Source organism: Pygocentrus nattereri, chromosome 15 (assembly GCF_015220715.1).
Source record: "Pygocentrus nattereri isolate fPygNat1 chromosome 15, fPygNat1.pri, whole genome shotgun sequence".
Taxonomy (NCBI): Eukaryota; Metazoa; Chordata; class Actinopteri; order Characiformes; family Serrasalmidae; genus Pygocentrus; species Pygocentrus nattereri.
The window spans coordinates 5,146,731-5,161,575 of record NC_051225.1 but is presented as its reverse complement, the minus strand read 5'-3'; the positions used below and the strand labels follow the sequence as shown (position 1 = coordinate 5,161,575).

The window sequence follows — 14,845 nt, the reverse complement described above, 5'->3', positions numbered from 1 at the left end:
TAATACCTGTTCAGTTGCTTGATAACACAAATAGCTAATCAGCCAATCACACGGCTGCAACTCAGTGCATTTAGGCATGTAGAGGTGGTGAAGACAACTTGCTGAAGTGCAGACCGAGCATCAGAACGGGGAAGAAAGGGGATTTAATGGGCTTTGAACGTGGCGTGGTTGTTGGTGCCAGACGGGCTGGTCTGAGTATTTCAGAACCTGCTGATCTGCTGGGATTTTCACGCTCAACCATCTCTAGGGTTTACAGAGAACGGTCCGGAAAAGAGGAAATATCCAGTGAGCGTCAGAGGAGGTCAGAGGAGAATGGGCAGACTGGTTCCAGATGACAGAAAGGCAGCAGGAGCTCAAATAACCAACCAACATCTCTGAGGAACGTTTCCAACACCTTGTTGAAAGGCTGCCATGAAGAATTAAGACAGTTCTGAAGGCAAAAGGGGGTCCAGCCTTTTACTAGCATTTATTACTACCTAATAAAGTGGCCGTGAGTGTAAATCATATATACAGTCAATCATATTGCAATGGAGGCACTCGAACTCCACGTTGCTGTTGCTTTTGTTGGTTTGTCCATAGGTCTCCCATGACCACTGTCCAGCATAGTCTGCTGAAGGTGCTGAAGGTCAGGTGCTGAGAGCCATCTAAAAGCTGTAAATTAACACTGAAAATACAGGTTCAGTCAGAGCAACAAAGACAGAATGATGGAGATGCTGAGATTTGGTACCACAAACGCAGTTGAAGCGCTGAAGGCCGTTTTCCCCACAGGGTTAATTCAAGCCCATAGAGCCCTCCTCCTGCATCTCCATGACACGCAAAGCGGCCTCTCCCTCTCGCCTTACACTGCATAATACATGAGGAAAGTGAAGATAAAAGATTAATCATTTATGCTCATTATGTTGGCAAATAAAGGCACGCAGGCGACAGCGGCTAAAAGAGTAAACAAATGCTGTTCTCCTTTGTTGTCCAAACACATTAACCTCGGGTGGCTTCGCCGGGTGAGCGCGATCCCGGGACTCTAACCTGGCTGCTGCAGTGAGAAGTGAAGGCGAGATGCAGAGTTGTGACCTTGGAGGCCGTGGGGTCTCGACTCGCACAGCAGCCCCCCTCACACTCAACTCCCTCTCCTAGTGGCTTAAAGGCAGAAAGAACCAGAATGAAGATCATCTCTCTCTTTCTCTTTACTCCCCCCTTTTTTCTCTCATTCCCTCCTTCTCTCTCCCTCTCTCACTGTCTTTCATCCTCTTTTTCTACCCCTCCGCCTCTCTCCATCTTTCTTTTTTCTGTCCTCCCTCTTTTGTATCCCTCGCTCTCCTTTCTTTCTCATTTTTTTCTCTCTCCTCTTGCTGTCTCACCCTCCCATCAGTGTCTTTTCCCCTCTCCTTATCTTTCTTTCTCTTTTGTCTTTCCTACATTCTGTTTGTCACCTTTCTCTCTTCCTGTATCCCTTTTTCTTACTGTCTCTTTCTCCTGCTCTCATTCGCTTCCTCCCTTTCTCTCTCCTTCCCTCTCTCTTCCTCTCTTGCTGTCTCTTTCGATTCTCTTTTTCGATCCTCTCTGTTTTTCTACCACATCACTTTCTTTCCTTTTTGTCTCTCATCTTCTTTCTTTTTCTACCCCTCCTTCTCTTTCCATTGTTCTTTTTTTTCTATCCTCTCACTCTTTTCTATTCCCTCGCTGTCCCTTTTTTTTTTCTCTCCTTCCCTCCTTCTCTTTCTATCCTCTCTATTGCCATTTCCCTCTTTCTCTCTCTCTCCCCATCTCTCTACTCTCCCTCTCTCCCCTTTGTCTACTTTGTCTCTTATTTCTCTCTCTTCCTCCTGCCTCTCTCTCTCTCTCTCTCTGTCCTGCTCTTGTGACCTTTTCAGGGAGTCACCAACACGCAGAGTAAGAACATGTTGAGATGGTGGTCTCTTCACAGCTTCTCGACACGCTTCTGCTTCCTCTGTCTTCTGGCGGCTCTTCTACTTCTTTTTCGCCTTTGACCACCTTTTTTTCTACTGAGTTTCATGAAAAATATCTTTTGAATTAATGAATTTTCTACTGATCAATGGAGACTTTAAACACTCGTAGCATCCACACAATAGAGCCTTCATGCCGTAGGATGCTCCATCAAAGGCTGGAGAAAATCTCTTTCTTCTGCTTTAACAGAGTAGCTCCTGAAGAACCTGGAGCCCATTCATTCACAGTGAAGAACCTGTTACTCACTGACAGACATCACTGACGACAATCAAGGCAATCACTCGAGATCATGTGGAACATTTCCTGATGATAACTGCATTGTTCTTCTGGTCCACGCTCCCCATCGACTCAGACTTTTGATGCTTGGATGAGTGAAATGTTCCTAATCACTACAATATTCTGAAGTATCTACACAACTGTATCAGCTGGATCCTTCAGTTAATCAAGGGCATTGATAGGGAGTTGGTCCCTATTTACAGCAATAATAGCTTCTACTCTTCTAGGAAGGCTTCCCACAAAATCAGGGGTCAGCAACATGTGGCTCTTTTACTGCCCTGTTGCAGAATTAGATTTTTAAATTAAATAATCCTCCTTTGGAGCAAAATAAAGCTCTGCTGAGTTTTAGGACTAACTTGTCTTACGTTAAAGTTAACTTAACCTTTATTAGTCCCACGACAGGGAAATTCACCTCCACATTTAACCCATCTGTGTCGTGAAACACCACATACACACTAGTGAGCACAGACACCAGGGGGCAGTGAGAACACTTGCCGTGGGCAGAACCATTCCACAATGCCGAGCAGTTGGGGGTTAGGTGTCTTGCTCAAGGACACTTCAGTCACGACCTGTTGGCTCAGGGGATCAAACCAGCGACCTTCCGGTCACAAGGCTGGTTCCCTATCCTCCAGCCCACGACTACCCCTGAACACTGGAGTCAATCCTATAACCGCTGATTCACCAACTTTTGACCGTGAAGGTTGGCATGCAAATTGCTGGTCAGATAGCAACGCAGACAACAGTCTAGCCTAGCTAGTAGCTAACAAAAAGGCAAAGAGAAAGATTTAAAACAAATATCGATAATTTGGAGAAGAATGGACTTATTTGCATGTATAATCACTTCAGCTGGTTTCCTGATATGTTTCATCTGCAGCGAGAAACTGTCAAACATTAAAAAGTCGCGAAGCTGAAGTCACTTCTCGTTCGCCAGCTTCTTGTTCAAATTCTTCTGTTCTACCTTAAATTGTGCAGCAGGTACATTCTGGTGCCTCAGGCACCATTTAAGGTGAAAATTCTAATAAGAATCAGGCGAATGAGAATCTGACCGAAAAACATCCAACATTGAGACACATTTTACAAGAAACTGTGCTACTTTTGTGGAAATGTTTCCTGCCAGAGACGCGAGAAAAGCAGCTATAGCTGAAATAAAGCTTAAGCAGAGCAAAGTTAGTCTGCATTTCTGTGTAGATTATATTTGTAGCCTATACTAGTACACTAGCACACACTGAGACACATTTACAGCCAAGATGGTAAAATGGACATAACATGTTGTGGCTCTCAAGGTGGTTAGATTTTTGTTGAAAGGACAAAATGGATCTTCTTGCAACCCCTGCACTAGATGATTTGGTACGTTTCTGCTGGGTTATGATTCCATTCAGTCACAAGCTCACTAGGCTGATGTTGGCCAATAAGGTCACAAAGGGCACTCCAGCCCTTCTCAAAGGGGTTCAATGGAGCTTCAGCTCCAGCATCCAATGCTGGGGGGATTTACACCCCTTTAGTCGATGCTTGGCACTGGGTATGGTTCATGTGCAGCTGCTCAAGGGTCATTCTGCTGGTCAATACTTTTTCTACGGAAATGACATGGCTCTGTGTGCATTCTCAGCAATGGGAGCACATTAAAGTAGCTGAACTCACTCATTATAACGGTCGCCTGGACATTGCTGGACATGCAGGCCATGTCACATGACATGGAAGTATGTTCCCCTCACACAACAGTGGACCACACTCTGAGGAGTCTCTCTTGTAAGCACAGATGCTGCTTGTCACTTCCATTAAAGCGTCAAGCTCTGAATGAGAACGAAACAAATGGACTGTCTTTATAGTGTCAGAATCTTGAGGGCACCAATGGTAGTTTTAGTTAGAGGAGAGGTATGAAGCTGGAGTAGTGTCTGTATTAGTGGACTGTTTAGTTTGTAAAGTAGTAAATTGTTGTGTTCTACAGAATCTTTATTACACCCTCAGAAAAACGGTACTTTCTGGGAAGATCAAGTTCGGTCAGTGCCTTTGGTTAGGGAACATAATTGTACCATATTTTGATTTGCAAAGATTTATTAAGTTACAATAAAGTGAGTTAGCTATGAACAAGTACAGAGTACAAAGGTTTCCTCAGAGTCCACCAGTTTACTTCCACATTCAGGAGAATTGGAGATACTAAAATGCCCCTTGGTGTGAGTGTGTCTGTGTATCTGCCCTGTGATGGACTGGCGGCCTGTCCAGGGTGTTTTCTGCCTTCTGCCCAATGACCGCTAGGATAAGCTCGAACACCCCCTGCAACCTAGGAGGATAAGGAGCTTTAGAAGATGAATGAATGAGTTCGACTATCCTCTTTCTGCAGGCCACCTAGTGGCCATCTGTGATGTTTTTAGTTTATATAAGCAAAATATAGGAGTGAGAACCCCCTGCTGTGCAAACAATCCACATCCCTCCACAGAGACCATCATGCCGAGATAAAATGGACAACTGCAGGTTTCTTGGTACAAAAGCAGCATTTAAACACTCGCTTGCTCACCTACAAAGGTGAAAATCGGTTCACTTCCTTCCAATTTCACAATATGATAGTTTCTTTTCTTCAGTGTTACTGAAGAAAGAAATGCACGATTAATTTGATGCACCACCAAAACAGGCAGACGCTGCTTTTTCTGCCTGCTTTGAAAACGATTTAAGGACCATGTTGCACCGCCAAGAGCACATTTGCACTCACTGGGATCACCTTTTTTCGATCCGTGTACCCAAACACAATCAAAGAACCAAACGATCAATCAAATCACAGCCAACGTCTTTTATGATATTTACCAAAACGCAAACATTTGACATGAAAGGCCAAAGCACTCCATATGTATTAGTGCAGCTAATGAAAGCCGCTCCTTCCTTTCAGCTGGAGCCCAGTTTGTTCTGGCACTCACAGTAAGTAAATGCGTTTAGTGGTTTTCGCTACAGTGGGCTGGCTGCCCTGAGGACTCCACGTAACCTCTGAGGGACACGACGAGTGTGTAAAAGCGATGCTAAGCTGAGCGCCTCTAGCCTCAGGACACTTCAGCATGTGGTCAACGTGTCTGGGCAACTGTACGTGAATGAGGGTTTGGTTAGACGAGTCTAATAACAGGGCTGGGATCACTGCAACGAGGGACAAAGTGGCAGCTTTAGCTGAACGTTCTGAAGCTCAGAGTGAAGGTGAAGACCACAGCTATTCATTTAACCCATTAAACTACAGTCTTACTGTTCAGATATTAGTGTTGGCGCTCATCATTCAGCAACCACTAAGACCTTTAAATGGTGATATATGAGATGTACTGCTGTGAGAGCAAAGAACTGGAGTTTCGGCCCATATACGGAAAATTATAGTAATAGATACACTAAACAATATAGAAAGTAAGCTTTGAACTACATGTTGGAACACTGCTGTGAGGATTTAATTGCAGGCAATGTTGAATGATTAGTTCTGGATCACAAACTCCACTTCAACTCAACCCAAAGCTATTGGACGGACCTCCATCACTCCAGAGAACACAGTCCCACTGATCCACAGCGTTTCATACCCCTGTAGCACACACGTCTTGGCATGACATGGTGACCTTAGACCATCTCAATATATATGTATATATATATATATATATATACAGAATACCAAACCACATGTTGTCCATCATGGAACATCCATTTGTATTCTATTCATTCACAATTGCCTAAGAATAAAGTCGGTCACACCAGTGACGTCAGCTAAAAGCTTCATATGAGATCATGAGCTGAATGAGAAGATCTCTGAGAACTGAGAGACGCAGTGGACTCACCATGAGCTTTTCTTCACAGATCCTCAGAAAACGGGTCAAAGGAAGTTGAGTGAGGTCATCGGTGTGACTTTTATCTCAAAATTCTTTTCAAAAAAAGTTTTTTTTTCTTATGCAGTAACACCAATGACACGACTCCTGGGGACCTTCATTATATATTTTGCAAGATTTGTTTAGCATTTGTTTTCTTTATGCCGTTTATTTTATATATTCCACAGTCATGTAGAGATTATTGTCGTTAAAATGGCAGAAAAACATGTTTTACCTCAAAATATGGCCTCTGCCTTTACACACGACTGTGGAGACGAGCTCTTCTGTGGTGCTTGGAATTCTATATGATTGATTTAAAAACCAGTATTGCTGAACTGAGGCTCAAGAAGGTGTAACTGTTAAAATAACTTATTGTTTTATTTTAAAATATAAATAAGTTGTAACCCTAACATGTTGCTGCTATACACACACACACACACACACACACACACATATACATATATATATATATGTGTGTGTGTGTGTGTGTGTGTGTGGGTGTGTGTGTGTGCATGTACGTATACATGCACACATAATAAGTCCTGATTGTGGCCTTAAGGCCTGTGCAGGCCCTGGTACAGACTGTGACAGGTGTGGTTACCACCTTTACACACTTTTGCCCTATACATCATATAAACCACTACAACTCACCCTCAGTTTCCTAGAAGTTTCAAAGCCCAGCCCTTACTCCTCAAAACAGGAGCAGCATGCGGCTAACGCTGCCCACATCAGCTTCATTCACTTTTACCAAAAAAAGTGTAATAAAGCCATCCAACTGAATAAAGGCCTGTTCGTTAGGATTTCAGAGCTAATGAATCATACCTGCTGACGAGTCACTGCGCTGGCATTGATTAAGCAGTGTGGAGAGTTTTTATGACACAAACACAATCACAGCCCCTCTGCCTGCTAATCGTAATTTCTATTAAGATAATTGATCAGCTGGGGTGGGTGGCTTGACGACCTCTGATGTAATGCTGTGCTGGGGCACATTCTAATCGTGCAGAGGCCAATAAAATGACCGCGGAAAAGGGAGTGGACTGTGTCCAGGCTGCCACAGTTACGGAACGGGGATGCAAAAAAAAATATCTATATATCTATGACCATTTCAGATCTATTCATGCACTCACCAAGCAAATCCAGCACACAGTTCTCTGACAGTGCTGGGATTCTATGGGGGAAGTGATTAGAGAAGAATGAAGTGGGTCTCCACAATAAGGAGATGAATTGCAGCATGAGCTAATGAGCTGCCCATCTTTCTACATTATATATATATAATATCACTGTAACTGCAACTATGTATGTATACACACTCACCACACACACACACACACACACACACACACACACACACACACACATATATACTATCGGCACTGAGGATGAAGCGTAAGGTGGTGGGTTCAGATAGTATGTATAGAATAAACCGCGCGTGCATGTGAATGTGAATGAGCGTGCATGCGCGTGTGTACATATGGGAGCGCGAGTTTGTGCGCGCGTTTATGTACGGATGCGCGTGCATCCATAATCCATGTATATGCGCGTATATGTGCATGGGCGCGCGTGCGCGTAATGAACAGCAAATCAGCCCCATAAAAATACTGCTTTTCACCGCCTGTCCATCACTCACAGCTCAGATAACGAAGCATCCCAAACACACAGAGGGAGCAGGGCTGCCCTCTGTCCCTCACACACGCACACACACTCCACACACACACACACACATACTCCACACACACACACACACACACACACACACTCTCCACACATACACACTCTCCACACTCACACACACACACACACTCCACACACACACATATTCCACACACACACACACACACACACACTCCACACACACACACACACACACTCCACACATACACACTCTCCACACACACACACACACACACACACACACACTCTCCACACACACACACACACACTCTCCACACATACATACTCTCTCCACACACACACACACACACACACACACACACACACACACACACACTCCAAACACACACTCTCCACACACATACACACACACTCCACACACACACACACACACACACACACACACACACACACTCCACAACCTCCCTCGACAAAACAAGAGGGATTCTCAAACATTTGCGTCCATCCTGCAGCAAAACTGAAGCCTTTGTCCTTTAAAACTGCAGCGCGTCTAAGTTTTAATTTTCCAGCATCACGGCTGCAGCGCAGCTCTCAGAAGGCAAAAGTAACCCCCCCAGCCCAGTGACACCCCCCACCCCCATCCTCCCCCTCCCGCCACAAACACACACCTCCTCTCCCCTTTAATAAAAGCTCGGGCTGAAATGCGGCCACTCCTTCAAGCAAAACGGTGCAACTGGTTTATTCTCAGTCCCTGGATTTCAGACAAAAGCAGGTGGGAGACGGGAGCGGGAGCGGTGGGGGGGCGGTTTGGGTTCTCCTCAAACAGACGACTGTTTGTTTGCAACGCATGGCGTAAATACAATCATCTTCAAGCGAGGAAAGAGCAGAAGGTCAGAAACGAGCAGAGCTGCCAAACGAACGAGGCTCCTGAGACTGGCGCTTGCCCACAGCGCGCGAGCGCTCTCCGAAAGACAGCAAAGTTCTTGATGCTCTAAGCCGTTCCACTCATATATACACACATACACACACACACACACACACACACACACATAGAGGAATACTGAAAGCTACAGGACAGCGAAGCTCGAGCAGCTCCATCTGCGGTAAGCTGCGCCTTCACACGGCCAGTCTGACCGCGCGAGGCTTTGGCGATCGTGCCCATCAGTTGCGTCCTCGTAGTTTGAAATGGGAACGGGCGGCGCGGACACTTGCAGCGCTGACTGTGGCTTGGAGCATCATGCAGGTTAAAGGCGCTGGATGTAGACATTATTACGCAGGACATCGCGCGCTACGGTGAACTATACCATGCTTTCCTACCCAGGGATCCACCGTGCAGTGCACTGTACACGCACACCCTGCGTTAGACACCCTGCCGCGCTCGCTGAGCCCTGCGGACAGCCGCGTGCACAACGTTAAATGCACGAGCTCGAGCCACCATCCTGAAACCAAGCCCAACACCTCGACAAAGTCCTCAAAGTAAGTCCTGAACGGGAGACACCGAGGCAGAACCGCGCGTGCAAACCGCCACCGCCTAGCGCAATAAGCGGAGTCGGGGAAAAGCACAGCCGCGCGCACTTGCTGCAGTTTATTAGCCCGCTCTCGCGAGCCGAACGGTCTCGCGCTTACCTTTTCAGGGTCCGCGTTCCTCCGTCCGCTTTTCTTCCTGCACTGTTATGAAAGAAAAAAAAGCCCCCTTTACATCTTCATGCTCGCAACGAAAAGAAAGAAAACGATAATCCCGTGCGCTCGTGAGTCCCCGCGGCAGATCCAGGCAGGCTGAATAAAAGGTTTAAATCCCCCGGACGGTGCGTGTGTGAGCGCGCGCGCGCGTGCGTGTGTGCGTGTGCGCGTGTGCGTGTGTGGACCTGCTCTCCTTCAGCTCCAGCTCAGAGGAACCAGAGAGAAACCACAGCTGGGGAAGCAAGAATGATGTCATGCGCACCCCCACCTTCTCTCCTCTCTCAGTCTGCCTCTTCCTCCACCCCTCTGTCCCGGGCTCTCTCTCTCTCTCTCTCTCTCTCTCTCTCTCTCGCTCGCTCGCTCGCAGCCCCTCCCACGGAGTGATGAAGTCATGCTCGTGCACACGCCCCTCACTCCTCCAGCCCTGTGGCCTGCTCATCATCAGCCTCGCCCCGGCTGGACTCAGCGCGGGCAGGTAACGGGGAGGAAGACCCTCTGGGGATCTTCCTGCACTCGTACAGAACAGAGGAATTAGCGCTTCTTAAAGAGGAAAGACGGCAGACGCTTTAGACGCATTAAGCCGTGCGGACGCGGTGATGCAGGGTAAAGCAGGAACGTGCAGGTTTGAAGAGATTTGATGGCTGTGTGGCAAACAAATTCACTATTTGCCACGTGTTAAGTAAAGAAATGATCCCGATGATTTGTGGGTGAAGAGATGTTCAACTCTTGTTGATCTCTGAGGGACAAAATTCCAAATTTCTCAGTTAAGAAATTTCATGCTCCTGATCTTTTCTGGTGCGATGGACTGGCGACCTGTCCAGGGTGTATCCTGCCTTCCGCCCGATGACCGCTGGGATAGGCTCCAGCACCCCCCACAACCCTGAGGGAGAAGCGGCTCAGAAAATGTGTGTGTGTGTGTGTGAGATCTTTTCTGGGTGAAGATATTTTATGTTCCTACCAAATTGTTGGTACACAAAGTTTGTCTTCTTGACCATTTCTACATGATGAACTTTCATCGTCTTGATCATTTCCGAGTGAACAACTTTCGTGTTTTAGGTAAAGAAAAGATTGTGATGATTTCTGGGTAAATACTTTTTCTGTTGTCTCACTTATGAACTTATGAACTCATGTTCTTGACATCCGGGTGAAGAAATTCTGTGTTCAGTTTCTTGGTAAACACAGTTTGTGCTTTTGACCAGTTCTAGATCGTGAAATTTAATCTGGAAGGTTCCTGATGGAAGAAATGTGAAGGTCTTGTGGATTTCTAGGTGAGGAAACTTCAAGATCTTGACCATTTCTAGGGGACACATTTCTGTGGACCATTTCTGTGTGGGAACATTTCATTTTTCCTAATAATGTCCAAGTGAAGAAGTTTTACGTTCCCACCAATTCGCAGTGAAAGCAATGTTAGTTTCTTTAAGATTTTTGAGTGAAGAAATTTCATGTCCTTGACCGTTTCTTTTTTGCTGATTTCTGTGTGACAAAATGTTGTACTCTGTCACGATTGGCCCCTCCTGGTCCTGTCCATGAGTTCGTGTTTTGTTTTGGTCTAGTCCACGTGTTTTCTTTGTTTTGGTTCAGTCCAGCCCCCTTGTTGTCTGACTCCATCCCTGATTGTTACCACCGGTTTCCCACCTGACCCACGTTTGCCCTCGTGTATTTAAGCCCTGTGTTTTCCTTAGTCTAGTGCTGGTCTTTGTTTGATTGTGTTTGATGTGTTGGCTGTATTATATTGTGGTTTTTGGTTCTTGTTTGTGGTTCTGTGTTAATTTTGTCATGTCTGTCCCTCCTGCTCTCCGTATCAGCTGTTTGAACCTGGACCGTTTTGACCATGACCCTGGATTTGCCCATAATAAAAGTCGCTTATCTCAGCACATGCATCCGCCTCCTCGCTCCCCGTCACATACTCTTGTCTAATGCTGGGTGAGGAATGATGATGTTGAGCTCTAGTTGAATAAATGTATGTTTTGATGATTACTGCGTGCAAAAAATGGTGGCTCTTGTGAAATTCTGGGTGATGCAATTTTGTGTTATTATTTCTGGGAGAAGAGATTCAATGTTCCTCCTAATTTCTGGGTGATGAAATGTGGTCTTGCTTATTCCAGGGTGAAGAATTTGCATACCTGGTACCAAACGAATCATTTAAATAATTAGTTTTGACATAAAAACCTAAAACCAAGACTAAAGCTGACAGTATACTGTTACTGTTATACTGGTTAGGGAACCAGCCTCGTGACCGGAAGGTCGCCGGTTCGATCCCCAGAGCTGACAGCACATGACTGAGGTGTCCGTGAGCAAGACACCTAACCCCCAATTGCTCTCCGGGTGCTGCAGATTGGGCTGCCCACCACTCTGGGCAAGTGTGCTCACTGCCCCCTAGTGTGTGTGTGCTCGCTAGAGTGTATGTGGTGTTTTACTTCATGGAAGGGTTAAATGCAGGGGTGAAATTTCCCCGTTGTGGGACTCATAAGGGTCACTTTCAATTTTGAAGCAAAATATCTTTTTTTGGATAAGATGGCTCAGTGATCTGAATTTGATCAGTGTGGTTTGCATCCCTGAATCAGAACACCTGTCTCATTTGTTCTGGGACCTCCCCCTGACTGTGATTGGTCTATAGGTTATATAATTACCTGCATCACAGCACAGATGGGGCGTGTTACAGTACTGGGTATCAGACGTATGTACAGAGTTGTTTTTAAATATACCTAATAGCTTTTTTGTCATTTGGCTCTTTCGTGGTTTGACGTATCCTGCATACTGTACTGAATGACGAAACTCATACGCTGCTGGAATGACCCCATGGCCTCGGTGTCCTCCCTGCGACCCTGATCACTTCAGTCCTCGGTTTCAGTCTGACCTTCTGTTCCTCCCACATTCCTCCCGTTTCACACCTCCGATAACGTGCGGGTAGCACAGTGTGGTGTGAACAGATGAGGTCCGTAGTTAGCGTGAAGCAGCCCTTAATGAACACCTCGGAGGAAGAAAGGCCAGCACTGACAATCAAGAACATCTCATAGTGGAACGGTCCACCATCTCCACATATTTTTGCAATTTGCTCCACTTTCTGTACAAATTTGCAAAGGCAAAAATCTGAAAATCAGTTTTCTAATGTAGCTAACAAGTAGCTCAGTGGCTTTTATAGCCACCAATTAGTATCGTACAAACTACATGAATCAACAGAAACACGTCTCAAAATGTGTCGAGTTGTTAACTAATCTGAGACAGACTTGCGTATGTGGTTCTAATATCTATGAACATGGAGAAAAGTACGATCTTAAGCTTGGATTGCATCCATACTTTTGTGCATGTCTTGGCTAATCAGCTACATTTGGGGTAAGATTTTATTTTCCATCAAACTATTCCTTTAGCACAGAGCCCTGACTTAGTAACTTAGCGTGGGAACGAGATAATTAAGTCGTGGCCACGACCTAGTAAGCCATGATCTCGTTCCCATGCCTTACTAGGTCATGGCCATGACTTAATCATCTCACTCCCATGCCTTACTAAGTCGTGACCACGCATTAGGATCTCGTTCCCACACGTTGATAAGGCATGGCCATGCATTATTTTTATTTATACAGGCGCCGTACTTTAACATTTTGGTGGGGATGTTCTTAAAGCTTCTAAGCAGCCAACTTATTCTATTCTTTGCCAGTTATGTATTCCGTCTCTCCGTTAGCTGAGAAGCCTCAAATAAGGCCTAAGACAAAGACGAAGCAGAGCTTCAGACATAATGTAGCGTAGCGGAGAATCCATCAAACGGGCTTTGTCAGCTCCATAACTGTAGGGAAGTCTATAGGGTAGCTACTGAGGAACACCTCATTAGATTAAGGGTCGGCTACGACGAGCGCTCAGTGGCACAACAGCAGTTTTGTGGGCTACTACAGAAACAATGCTATCCATCACTCTCCCCTCAGCATCCCTTCATCTTTCCCTACATCTCCACAAGTGCATGAATTTCTCACTCTCTCAGACTCTGTGCGTTGCCTACACTGTGTGGAAAGATATCTATAGCAACTGCTTAGCGCAACACTCAAGTGGGTGAAGGTGCTATACCATGACAGAGACGAGGAGCTGCTTTCTTTCCTGGGTTGCTTGAATGGACTGGAGCTGATCCTGGATACACATGACGAGGGACGCTACCTTCACTGGGTTTGCCCGCACCCCCCCAGCCCCCCCAGCCCCCCCAGCCCCCATCCCCGTTGCAAGTCATGGACTCTATGTGTGTGGAACTGTGTGCTAATGCTGAGGTGTTTTTTTCTCTCTGTTCCCAGACTGAGTTTCCTTAGGAGGTAGGGGTTGGGTTGTCTCCTCCCTACCCCAATATATTCCGTTTCTCTGTAGTTTTTCCATTATTCCTGTGTTCCTGTCCTGTCTCCCCCCTTGTCATATTGTATGTGCTTGGACGGGTTCATCAAAATTTTGCTGGTTACTTTGGTGACTATGTGACAATAAAGGCCCAAATGTTTGTAGCCACCTGCTCGTCCAGCGATTCTTCTGAAATGAAGGGTAATGATATAGAGTTAATTCCCCTTTGCTGCAGCAAAAGCCTCTACTCTTCTGGGAAGGCCTTACACTAGATGTTGAGCATTGCTGTGAGGACTTGATTGAGCGTTAGTGAGGTTAGGTAGTGATGTTGGATGGTCAGTTCTGGATCCCAGAGGTATTGGATGGAGCTCCATAACTGCATGGCCCAATGCTGGGGAGCTTTATGCTCCTCTAGCAGACAGCTGGTATCAGGCATGATGACTATAGGCACATGTGCTCCTCCAGAACATCCTGTTCTATCAGTCAGTGCTTTTCTATGGAGATAATACAAGCTGTGAGAGCACAACTGCATGCTTGTGCTAACAGTGGGTGACATTAAAGTAGCTGAAGCCATTCATTAGATGTTTCATGATACACAGTGTATAAACTAGATAAAATGGCATTTACAGAGCTGGTAGGTGTGTCCTTTTTTTATGGATTAGCATTTAAAGAGTTGATTGATTAGTATATTAGAAACGCATTGATAGAGTTGATAACCGCTTATAGAAATGAGAGCTACAGAAATGAGAGAGTAGCATTTAGAGAGTTGAGCATTTAAGAATTTGCATTTAAAGAATTGAAAAATAAGCCCTTATTGAATTGTAATCTTAGTATTTATAGAGTTGACAGATTAGGATTTATAGAATTGAAGCATTACAGTTTATAGAGTTGACAGATTAGGATTTATAGAATTGGAGGATCACAGTTTATAGAGTTGATAGATTAGGATTTATAGAAATTGGAGGATCACAGTTTATAGAGTTGATAGATTAGGATTTATAGAATTGGAGGATTACAGTTTATAGAGTTGATAGATTTGTATTTATAGAGTTCAGCCACATAGTAGGAGGCTGGGGATGATGTTTGGGATTTGCATGTGTACTTTCACTGAATTCCACTGAATAAATCTTCATTTTTATATATATATTTTTTGATTTCTTCACACCTTT

General features: G+C 45.3%; 1 protein-coding gene across 19 annotated transcripts in view; it reads right to left on the bottom strand.

The window, feature by feature from the left end:
* Positions 1-9,654, bottom strand: part of ptprsa (protein tyrosine phosphatase receptor type Sa) — a 364,902-nt gene extending 355,248 nt beyond the window's left edge. For 13 of the 19 annotated variants that reach the window (XM_017693300.2, XM_037545527.1, XM_037545523.1 and 10 more), the window contains exon 1: positions 9,315-9,654. The gene's annotated coding sequence lies outside the window, so the exon portion shown is untranslated. The remainder of the gene's footprint in view (positions 1-9,314) is intronic. The other 6 variants (XM_037545531.1, XM_037545532.1, XM_037545535.1 and 3 more) reach the window with 2 other exon arrangements.
* Positions 9,655-14,845: the final 5,191 nt, after the last annotated feature.